At 49.1% G+C, this 12,425-nt stretch overlaps 1 long non-coding RNA gene across 1 annotated transcript; it reads left to right on the forward strand.

The window, feature by feature from the left end:
* The first annotated feature begins 7,343 nt into the window (after positions 1–7,343).
* Positions 7,344–12,122, forward strand: LOC139055945 (uncharacterized). Its single transcript, XR_011512030.1, has 3 exons — positions 7,344–7,729; positions 7,799–7,967; positions 11,951–12,122. It is a non-coding gene; the product is annotated as an uncharacterized lncRNA (long non-coding RNA).
* Positions 12,123–12,425: the final 303 nt, after the last annotated feature.

The following is a 12,425-nucleotide window of genomic DNA, read 5'->3' on the forward strand; positions in this document are numbered from 1 at the left end:
TTATTGTTTGCTTCTTTATTAAATAAACCTTAAACAAAGAAAACCTTATTAGCGGTTTATTTCAACCTTTCTTTCTTTTTTGTCAAGTAGATTCTCCCGTAATGCATAAAACTTGGCTTTGATTTCACTAGTTGCGTTGTCAGTGTTCTCTACGTGCTAGTAGCAGGCATTTTCCAAATGCGCAGGTTTCCTACTGAATCATGAGACATAATCAAGGAATCGACGAACGTTCGTCTGGTGAGGCATTGGTTCAAGTGAATCGCGGTGACTCACCAAGCGACCAAATGTGAAGGGGAATCCATGTTTCGATCAGAACCGCGTATGGTTTCCTTGTTCGCCGAGTAGGACAAGCTAATGTTGTTACTTGTGTACGCAACGCACGACGTAAAGAGTTTGGATTGTGGGGATGCGCGACTCTCCCACGTCCCCTGATATGTTGTTTTCTCGTATAGCGCCCTTCTCCTGTAATCCGGCTTCGCCGCGTGGCTTTACTACGGCGGTCGGTATGCCTGCAGGGTAGTACAAGAGATGGCGCGAGTGTTGCTCGGCTAACGCCACCTAACGGCGGGGTTACTTGGGAGCAAAAAGGAGAAGGCTCTTCCTCTTTGCCTCGGGATCGGCAAGCGGCGCGGACGTTCCGCGCGTGCGCCGATCCATGCTTCTGCGAGAACGTCTCGCGAGGCCTACCCCGGAATGGACGGGACGCTCGGAGGCGTTCCGTGAGGTCGGACGTGCGACGCATCGGCTCCGTCGATTTTAGACTGGAACCGCGGGCCAACACACAGCACACTAAAATCTTGGTCTTATCCGACGCCGAATATCGCAAGGATCCTGCAGACACCGACCTAAAGCAGGTGGACCAATTTTCAGCGCTCTTACGCCAATCTGAAGATCGCATCATGCCGCGGTTGAGCTGACCCTAACGAGGGCTAAGCTCGGCGCAGCCGGCGTCTGAGGTTCTCCGGACATGGCGACGCAGAAGATCACCGGGAATGAATTGGACCGCAATCGAGCCCAAACCCTGACATGAGGACATCCTGCCCACCGAAAGTGAGTGTCTTCAAGCACTTGTACGCCTGCGGCAACGCAAGCAACAAGCGAACATGGCTACCAGAAGCTTGAAGCTAAACATTTCGACAGAATTGCCTGTCTGGTTGGGAAATTGATTAGAACTTGAGACTGACTCCAACCAAATAACTGAATTTTATTAGCCCGACGTTTCGGAGCCCATTCGGCTCCTTCTTCAGGGGGTTGTTCTTCGGGGGGTGGCGGTGTGCCGCTTTTAAAGCGTCTTTTTTGAAGAAAGGAGGGGGGGAACACGGGAGGTGGGGAGACACTCCACAGACGGAAAGGTGGGGGGGAACACCTTTCCCCACCACCTTTCCCCCACCTTTCCGTCTGTGGAGTGTCTCCCCACCTCCCGTGTTCCCCCCCCCCTCCTTTCTTCAAAAAAGACGCTTTAAAAGCGGCACACCACCACCCCCCGAAGAACAACCCCCTGAAGAAGGAGCCGAATGGGCTCCGAAACGTCGGGCTAATAAAATTCAGTTATTTGGTTGGAGTCAGTCTCAAGTTCTACCAGAAGCTGCGTTGGCGCGGCGCCGCCGACGTCAACGGCGGCGGGGAATTTCCTCCGCGCCGGGAATGCGGACGGTGCTCGCGCTGCGCCACTGCTGCAAATGAAGACGGCTCGCAACTGGCACCCGAAACAGACGCCCAGACTCCGTTCCGAGGATCTAATCGTGGTGTTGAAGCCCCGAGGCACCCTGGACCTGAAAATGGCCTTCAAGCATGGTGACGTGGGATCGGCGGTGGCCCAATACGTGGGTGAAGTACCTGCCGGAGATCTCAATGTGTGGCCCGTATGGGAACAGAACGTTATCGTGTGCGGAACCCAGACAACACCGATAGCTGACAAGCTGATCAAAGATTTCGACCTGCAGGTAGGGGAACGCTCCTATCCCTTCCGCGGTCATCTCAAGCTGAATGGAGAGGTATGCAAAGGGGTGATCAACGTCCGCGAGGAAGAAACCTCCGCCTCTCTCAAGCCCAAGCTCTACTGGAGGGAGGGCGAGATCGCCTTTGTCCGAAAATTGGGAACTACTAACGTGGCGGTGGTAACCTTTGAAGGCCGAAGACTCCCCCGTTACATGCAATATAATTATGAATGCGTTCCGGTAAGGGAGTATAAGAAGACCATACCCGCGTGCTACAGATGCGGCACGGTGAGCCACTGGGTGCATAACTGCCCCCACCCATAGGAAGGAAGATGCGGCTTCTGTGGCAAACAAGCTGGCTCCACAACGAACGCACTTCAGAACACGAGTGTGCACCATCCTGCATGATCTGCGGAGGAGCCCACCTCACTGGATCTGCAGAGTGTGTAGAAAAATTCCGGAAACTTAAGGGTCCGGGATCAACGACCCCAGCAAGAGGAGCGGCAACGCCATCAACGCGGCAGCAACGGGGAGGACTACAAGAACCACCACAACAACAGAAGACAGGCAAGCCCGGACAAGCACCACTGGGACAGAAGGCGCAGAAGACGCAAAATGCTCTACAATCCGAGACCGGGCCGAAGCCGCCTTCCTTCATAGCAGGTGATTTTCCCCCCTCTTGGTAACTCTTCAAAACAGGTGAGCAATTGGGCGGGAGTCGCCTCTCATTCCTCCTCTCCCCCCTCCCAATCTTCCCCAATGGAACTCGAGGTGCGGAAAGAGCTAGAAGCTCTCAGGAGACAAAACGCGCAGCTAGCTAGCAAAATTCATGCACTTGAAAATGCCAGGACGAACAGTCCGATTCCGGGAGGACCCATGGATGACGAGGGGGGTCCGGCACCCGTGTGCTCGGGCAGCACCGTAAAGTCGGCAAGCGCGTCGCCTACTAACAACCTAGAAGTCCGGGTTACCGCCCTGGAGCAGCAAATGAAGGCCTTAACGGGGCAAGTGGCTCAACTCCCAAATCTAATCAGTGAGCCAGTCCAGTCTGCCATTTAACTGCAAACACAGCAAATAGCCACAATAGTCACACAACAGGTGACTCAAAACCTCAAAACATGAATCCAAACTAACCCAAGACTCTTCCGCCGCACCGGTCCCATTACAGAGGCCGGGCGTCCGAGCAAATTCCTCCGCGTAACGGAGTACGAGGAACATGAAGAATTTGCTGATTCACTGGATACGATACAGAGTGCCGGCACGGTTATTTATAGCCAGCCAGAGTCTACTAATGCTAATCATGGCGCAGGGATCTAGAAAAATGCAAGCTAAATCAAGACAGGAACCACTGTCAATCGTACAGTGGAATTGTAGGGGCTTCAATAATCGGACTAAACGCGCTCATTTTCGTCTCTACTTAGAAACATTGCAACCTCTAGCAGCCATCGTGGCTCTACAGGAACCAGGGGCCTCAGCTAAAATTTCAGGGTACAATGCATTTCAGCGAGATCCATCTACTTGCATCCTTGTACACAAAGCGTACACCGCACAAGAGGTAGACCTCGACCTACAGACAACTTATTCGTACACCATGGTCACAGTGTTACCTCTGCGACGCTCTGACCCACAAGTACACATCCTTAACATATATTGTCCGCCCAAGCTAAAACGTATCACTTTTGCAGACATCTTCACCCGGGCACTGAAGATAGCTGGTCGGGACCCCTTAATTATTTTGGGCGACTTCAATGCTCCCAGTAAGGTGTGGGGCTACAAGAAAGAGGAGCTGCGCGGTAGGAAGCTAGCGGAGCTCATCTCCACGCTAGGCATAACCCTTCAGACCGACCCAGCACAACCAACATGTGTTAGAAACTCCGTGACTCGGGACACTTGTCCCGATCTCACGCTTTCCAAACATATACATCACGTTGAGTGGTACAACACCGAAGACACGCTAGGAAGCGATCACTGCATCATTAACACTTTAATTCATACCCGGCCCCTAAAAAGGCAAATACCTCAAGCGAAATTGCCGGACTCGGCTGCTTTCCGTAGGTCCCTGCCGCAGGCCAGTCTTCTCGAGGAAGGGTACAGCTCGCGGGCTCAAAATCTTATGACAACACTCAAGAAACATGTGAAAAGCATACAGATTGCGGAGGACTGTCCAGCGTTGGATAATCATTTACTCCATCTCTGGGAAGCTTGCCGCAGTCTCACGAAAAGATGGAAACGACAAAAACACAACGAGAGACTGAAAAGACGTATAACAGACCTGACCCAGCGGGCTGCTGAGTATGCCTCTCAATTAGCTGATTCCAACTGGGTTGATCGCTGCAACACGGCAGTCCGACAGATGTCAGGTTTGAATACATGGAAGCTCTTCCGCAGCTTGATTGATCCCGCTCAATCTCGAGGAGAAACACAGAAACACTTACAACGTGCTTTACACAATTTCCAGGGCACAACAACACAACTGGCAGAAACCTTAAGGGACAAGTATCTCTGCACCAAACAGGACCCTTGAGGTCAGGAATATCTCTATGCAGGCCGAGATAATCCCGAGACGGATCAGTCGTTCGAACTCTACGACCTCAAGGCAGCCTTAGCCAAAATGAAGAGAGGCACTGCGCCCGGTCGGGACAAGGTCATAGTGAAGCTGCTGGCCAACCTCCCGGATCGCGCGTATGAAGCCCTTCTTGACTACATTAATGACATATGGAAAGGGGAGACTCCCGTACCCCTCGATTGGAAAACATCGCTTGTCACCTTCATTCCTAAAGCAGGAAAGGAAATGAATACGGACAACCTGAGACCTATCTCGCTCACATCGTGTGTGGGCAAACTAATGGAGACGATGGTGCGAGATAGGCTCACAGAATATTTGGAAAAGCGTAACACTTTTGCCGACACCATGTTCGGCTTCCGCCCACACAAGTCGGCACAAGACATATTATTACAACTCAATCACGACATATTACAGCCAACGGAGCACCCTCACAACGACAAAGTTGTCCTGGCCTTAGATCTAAAGGGAGCTTTCGACAACGTTAAACACAGCACTATCTTAGCACACCTCCGTGAGACCCACTGTGGCAACAACACATTTAATTATATCAAGGATTTCTTGACGGATCGAGCCGCACTCGTCAAAATCCAATCACTGAATATGGACCCTACGAAATGGGTTCTAGGGGGACGCCACAAGGCGCTGTGCTTTCCCCGCTGCTATTTAACCTTGCGATGGTGCATCTCCCTGCCCAGCTAAACGGCATTGAAGGCGTGCGGTATGCGCTGTACGCCGACGATATCACCATCTGGGCCACAGAGGGAAACATAGGGCATATAGAGGAAAACCTGCAAGCAGCCGCCCACGTAGTGGATCGCTACGCAGAGCGCTGTGGACTTCAGTGTGCACCAAACAAATCAGCATTTGTGCACCTTAGACCGACACCTAAGGACACTACACAAATACATCTCTTTTTGGCTAGCGGTCCCATACACGAGGCCAAGGAGCTCCGAATTCTCGGACTCTTTATCCACAATCAAAGAAGAGTCGACACAACACTAGAAAAGCTCCGCAAGGTTGGGGACCAAGTGGGCCGAATGGTGCGGCGTGTGTCCAACAAGAGAGGGGGATTACGAAGCAGGGACGCTGTGCGGCTAGCTCATGCTTTCATAACAAGCCGAATTCTATATTCGGTCCCGTATCTCTATCTGCGGAAACATAATGAAGCCAAACTCGAAGTCATCCTCCGCAAAGTGATGAAGAGGGCCCTTGACCTCCCTGTCACAACTTCGAACGCGAGACTTCTCGCTTTGGGAGTAGTGAACACCTTTCAGGAGCACAAGGAAGCCCACCTTACCAGCCAGTACACACGTCTAGCTCAGACAAACTCGGGACGGCATTTGTTGGACAGGCTCCACTTGAAACACACCTTTCACATTCAGGAGCGGATCCGAGTGCGCGAACTCTGGAGACGTGCCATCAGAGTTCGACCCCTCCCCACAAAAATGGATAGGGAAGACCACAGTGGTCGTCGCCAGGCGAGGGCGGACGCCTTGCAACGCCACTACGGCAACAAACGCGGAGTCTTCTACGTGGATGTAGCCGGTCCATGCCGCGGGGGGTGGTATACGGCAGCGGTCATTCACGAGGAAAAGCGAGTAGATGGGCTCACTTTCAAAGCCTCGGGCTCAAGACATGCCGAGCATGTGTTGGTGGGCTAGTTGGTTAAAGGGCCCCTGAAACGGTTCGGACAAATTTTGTAGGCGCGTAGGGTACAGCTTAAGTAGAACATTCGCAGCACAATTTAAGTGAAGCGTTACGTATTAATGGAGCTGCAAGCGATTAGAAGTTACCCTCCTCCCTAGCTATGCTTTTCCTCCTCAACTCACTCGCCGAGCGAGCGGCGCTAAGCTCCGCCTTCACTGGTTCAGCGTCACGATGCGACGTCACATCGCTCACTTCCGGTTGTTCAGGAGCACGCCCCCTCCCGCGCGAGACCTCTCCGCTTGGCCGTCGACCGAGAGCTATCGAAGCAGCGTGCGTTGCGAGCATTCTGTCGTAGCGCCGAACGTGTCCGGTACTCCGCTAAAAACAGGCAAGCTGGTCATTTCGGCAAATGACTGGAGGCATAAACTCAAGCTGATGAAGGAACTTTAGCGTAGACGTACGTGAGCAGCCTGATCGGTCTGCACGGTCCAGACACTTGCTGGCGCAGCGCTTAACCAGTCAAACAAAGCGCTAATATTGCTCTAACCAAGTGTAAAGCATTTTAAGCATTTTTAAATCAACGTGTTGATGATTACACTCCTGCGAAAAATACACACCAGCAGCAAAGAATACACTTCGTTGCTGCTACTGTGTATGGTTGAGCTCTGTGCCACCAGGTGGCTGCACCGTGCAGACCGTTCACATTTGCCCTTCTGCTCATCTCGTGGCTCATCCCGGCACAGTCAAGCGGCCAGACCCTGTCCCCTTGCGCTTGCGTTTGCCCTAATACTAGACTTGTGGTTTGCAGTCCACAAGGCAACAAAGTCGAATCATAGTGCTCGCGAAGAGACTGAGACCGACTCTGACCGCGGAGCTCTCGTCAAAATGGAGTACGTTGTAACACAAGCAGACGACACTTGCTGTGTGCCGGAAGTGCTGAAGTGTACTAAAAAACTATTCTTGTGTATTCTCTTTAAGTTATATTCTTTTTACAAAAACAAAGTAACTAACATTCCAACTATTACGAGCATCATTTGTTCACCATAAAGTTGGAAAAATTATCGACCACGCGCCCTGGTCAGCCAATCAGATAGCTCGCCCATGTGACGCAATATGGGTTGTTTGCATAGAAGCGTATCCCCGCAGGCCGGCTGTACCCGGTTTAGAGGCAAACCGGATGTGACGTGGGCCAGTGCCGTACTCCCTGCCCCCAGATAGGTACTTGTAAGCCTAGGGAAAGACGCTGCTAGGTGCTGCTGCTAAATCCCTGTGGTTTCTGCCGGCTCACGTAGGTTCGTTCGCGTGGTCTTGTTACGCCTCGCTGGATCGTGTTCACTCATGCCGTCCTTGCGCGGCGTCATTGTCGGCGAGTCAGGTTAAATTCTTTAATAGGTCGCGCCTGCGCCTAATTGAGTCTATTAAAGACTGCACATTCAGTTTTGCTGGCTACAATTCAGTGTGGCTGGCGTGGGCTGTCTCCAGGATGCGCTTCGAGCGTGTCGATTTCGCCGTTCTTTATGTTGGCGGAAATGACCGTGAAAGCAACATGGATCTACAAGAAATATGCAACAACATCAAGGTAAGTCTACTGAAATCACAGAATTTGAAACAGTAAGCGCTAATAGTTGTGTTTTCTTTTAAATTTTAGGCCTTGATTGTTCAGCGAGACGGCGCCCGTCGTGCTGGTTTTCAAGGTGCTCTCTCGCTGGCTAGAAGATGCTGATGCGGAACAGAAAACGCAAAAACGTCGCTTGCTCAACCGCAAATTGACGGCTACGCTGAAGCGCATGCAGTGTCTGCGGAATTTGAACCCCGAGGTATGGACCCCTTTTTTCCAGCGGCATGCCGTTACATACCGTCAGGAACACGCTTGGCTTATTTCTGACTCGGTAAAAAAATGTCACTTTTCCTCGCTGCTGAAGAAATGCGGACCGTTTGTCGTAGTTGTCTCCATTACAGGGTGGCATTACTGCGGTGAACAAAGCAAGTGTTGCCGTACATACTGTGCGCACTTCACTCTTTGTTGGGCGGTCGGAAAATATTGGTCCCACTATTCAGGGCAACTTCGCTACTCTGTAGCGGTGAAGTGTAATTTCTACCATTGAACGTTCCTGTGTAGACATGTTTGTGAATCACGTTAAGCACATTTTTTCGTCAATTTCTTTGTCAAACACGCAATAGAGCGGTTGCGCAGATTGTTTACTTCCCTTTCTACAATGTTTGGTTTATTCTGTCGCCGTCCTTCAAACCACCACAGCGGCAAATGGACTCTTTTGATCGAAATTCCGCGTTTTCATAATAGCTGAATTTTGGTGCGGTTAGGTGTCTAAATTTCTCGTGCCCACAGCTACCAAAACAGGTTATCAAATTATTAGATGGCACTGGATATGTGCTGCTTGGCATGTGTCCAAATGGCAACTTGGATTACCTGTTAAGTGCAGCTCAACATGTGCCACTGGGTAGACACGTAGAACAAGAGGCAAGAAATTAAGTATACAACAGGAAATTTAAGAAGTCAGCCACAGAGAAGTTGGAAAGTCAGCATCGAAAGCAACCGAGTATGGACAAAAATGAACTAAACGAGACCAGGTCATGCATTGTTACAGAGTTATAGAAGTGAACGAGTGGTTGCATTTTACTGAACATTACAAAGGCTTCACTTATAACCGATTTTCACATATGCATGGAATCTGCTAACTTTTCTGTGCAAAACTCTACCGGAAAGGATATATTGCATCCATCGGTGTTAATATATTTCCTAGCATATTTTTTCTTTTTCAGCCATCATACACATCCCCGTTAAATCAAATAGATCACTGTAGATGGCTGCCACAAGCATATTACAAGAACTGTGAATTGGAAGCTGTTAGCTACCTGTAGCACGAAGTCATGCAAGGGTACATGTAGTCTTTGTGTGCACATTGACTTCATGTTTTACTCATTTGACTGGCTCCTATTGCACTCCGGCTGAATAGCAATAACACACAGGCCACTTTACGCTCGAGCTACTCGAAAGCCTGCGAAAGCTGCAGGTACATTCATAAAAGTTCATAAGTACATAGCATTAGTGAAAAAAATTAAAACCTTTTCTGGTACAGCCGTGCGTTGTCGGAAGTGTCTCAATGCATTGCAGTGATTAAACAGGCACATATTGGCTGTACCACTTGGATTTCAGCGTGCACGCATTGGCTGGATAAAAAATTCTACCATATTTTAACTCCAAACATTTGCTCACGGGTGGAAAAGCGCTGTTTCTGTTGTAAATAGATGTGGCTTGCACACAAGGTATGCTGCATGAACAGAAGGTGCTGCAGCCACATAACCTGACCTTTGATCTTCATTATGCTCACAGATTGAAGGGATGGAACTAAGTGCGTGTCTTTTAAACGCTTGATTTCCGCCAGTTAAATTTGCCAACACGGGGGATTCAAACCACTGGTGTCCATCTGCTGTTGGGCTGGATTCTGAATTTAGTGAGAATACTAACTACTGCGTTCATTGGTGCTGACAGATATCAAGTCAGTTGTAGCTCGGCATTTACTCTATTCCGTTTGTCACCAAAATGCTAGAGAACCACTCGAGATCCTTCGATGTCAGCATCCTCATAATCAGTGGGCACCTCATAAGAAAAATAGGTCAATTTTGGATGGTATCCTTGCAAGTGTGAGAAGGCTAGGCCACAGAAACTCTCGTTTCTGATTTGTGCACTATTCAGCCACGTTAAAATGTGAGGAGCCTAGACATCTAAAAGACGGGGAGCAAGCAAATTGAATGTAGCTACCAAGCAAAAAATGTGGAAGCGTAAGCTGTTGATTTTTTACTCTAAAGGCACGTTCATACTGAAGACGGAGCGGCTAAACCGGGCAAAGCTCTTGGCCAGGCGTATAAAAGCAGGCGTTAAACGAGGCAGCAAGCCCGATCGCTCGCGGACCACTTTTTTCCTGCCCGCCAGAGCTGTCCGCTTTGCTGCAGCCAATTGGAACACCAGACGACGCTGGCGTGTGCGCGATAAGGATGGACGACCGGTGCTACGATGGTGCGGGCAGCCAGGCAAGCTGTCCAGTATACAGGGTGTTTCAGCTAACTTGTGCCGAGGCTTTAAAAGAGAAAGACCGAAAGAAACTAGGCCTGCAGTACTCAAATGCAATCAATTCAGTAAACTACCCTTTTGAGCAACTTTAGTACTTACGGCTCATTGAGAGACATCTGCTTTATTTTTTCAAGACAAAAGAAAGTGCACAAAATCGAAAAAAAGTACCATGCAACTATGCACTTTTTAGCAGTGATGAACAATGCGGCATGCAGACAGGATGTAAAAAATATGCAGTTCCGACACACTGTGAAAATTATGTAAGCAGCTTTCTTTGCTGCTTCTGTTCATTGATGACATTTGGCAGTGATGTGTTAAATGTTACCTTGCATGCACCACTTGTGTTTGTAGTACACAGAGCTCACAGGCAGACGTGCGCTCCGATGCTCAAGGTGGTGTTGTGCACCATCCATATCCTGTGAGAGTAGTGGCACTGTCATTCCCTCACATGGTGCATCGCATGGTGGGTGAGGTAGAGAAATCCGTTCATTGAATCCTTAGGAGAAATAGTTGCTGCCACGTCCTGTGCCCGACAGAGCAGTGCCTGCTGGCCACCCAGGCTTCTGTCACGCAGCATGGCCTCCCAGTGTTGCAGTGTAGGGACATTGAAGTTTTGATGCTGGACCACCACTTGCATACTGTCGTTTTGACGGCGTGGTGCTGTATTGCAGTTTTGCATCTGCACATCCTGTGTCAATTGTTGGCATGGACACACTTGCCGTGTTTATTTTTTTAGAAATAGCATAAACATGCCATACCACACCTTGAACTATCATTATATTTTAGTTTGCCCACAACTGTCACCATGTCTAGTTGTAGTGTTTTTCTTTTAAAGAGACTCCATACGAAAGATGCTTTCTGATGGCATCTTTACCTTCTCGTGTGATCATTCAGCGAGCACAAAGTACTGCAGCTTCTGCAATGCTTTTTTCTATTCCTTCCAGGCACACTACTCTCAATGTATCATTAGCGCTGAAATAGAACACCACCTGTTGCTCAAAGCAGCTTCACTATAGATTCTAATCGGAATAGGCAGACTTGTGGCAGTATACAACTTTCTATAGCCATAAAAGGCAAGCTAGCATAGTGGGGCATCTCAATGCTCGTAAAAGCATTCAACTGCATGTATCTCCAAATAACTAAGCTTAAGCAGACACTGTCAAAATCTGTGCTTGTCACGGTGAGTTGGTGCGGGAACTTGAAGGTGTCGCTTTTCCTTCATTTTTGTGTCTCTTATGTTTTTGCTAAGGCTCTTGCCACAGCAAAGTTGCTCTTGTGGTATTTTAGAAGGGTAATTTACTAATCACCTAGGCGATGTCATTTCCTACATTTGGTTGCACCGTGTGCATCAGTGCAATAAAATGGGTCAAACGGCTTAATACGAGATGTTGCCAGGCCTTTTTGGCACGACACTTGTGGATAACATTTTGGTGTGACTTGGGCGAGACCGAAAGAGAGAAATGTACACATACGAGCACAAAGGCCAGGCACTGTTCCCTTGTGGCCTGCACAACCACTAGAATAGCAGCTAGTCTTATCAATTCATACTGAGTATCACAAAGTGGAACATTGCAAGAACTGTAGCTTGGTTGAGACAAGGCACTTACAGCTGCAGCTGAAACATGTGGTGTGATCATGTACAAGGTTACAATACTCTTCACCCTTTTTGTATTTAAGACTTTTTAAACTTTGCCCACAATTTGATTACAGCTTTCCAGAGTTCCTTGGAAAATCCTCCCATGCACCTGCCATGTACATTGCCCCCGCCCCCTCCTCGATGTGGCATGCAAGATGGCAGCAGCAGCTGTGGAACAGTTGAAGAGGGGAAGAAAGGTCCACATTATAATAGGTTGTATGTAAATAAAACTGATCGAACACAACTGATTCGGCTTTCACTTTTGTCAAGACAATTGTCAGCAAACAAATGGAGTAATTTCAGTAGGGCGATACTTATAGTGCATAGAAATTCTTGGAAGCCTCGACAGCTTTCTTGCTGTTAACAGGCTGTGTTGGTGAGGTGGTTTAGGCAGGGAATGCCAATTCATGAGGGATGGTCATGGCCACCATGTTCAATGTATGTGCAGCATCAATCAGTTCTCTAGACCGAGTGCACTAATATCATGGCAGGCCAGCACTTCGTCGCATGATATATTTTCAAACCTCGCATGCTTTCTTTGGGGCTCTG

The sequence above is a fragment of the Dermacentor albipictus genome, chromosome 2 (assembly GCF_038994185.2).
Source record: "Dermacentor albipictus isolate Rhodes 1998 colony chromosome 2, USDA_Dalb.pri_finalv2, whole genome shotgun sequence".
Classification (NCBI taxonomy): Eukaryota; Metazoa; Arthropoda; class Arachnida; order Ixodida; family Ixodidae; genus Dermacentor; species Dermacentor albipictus.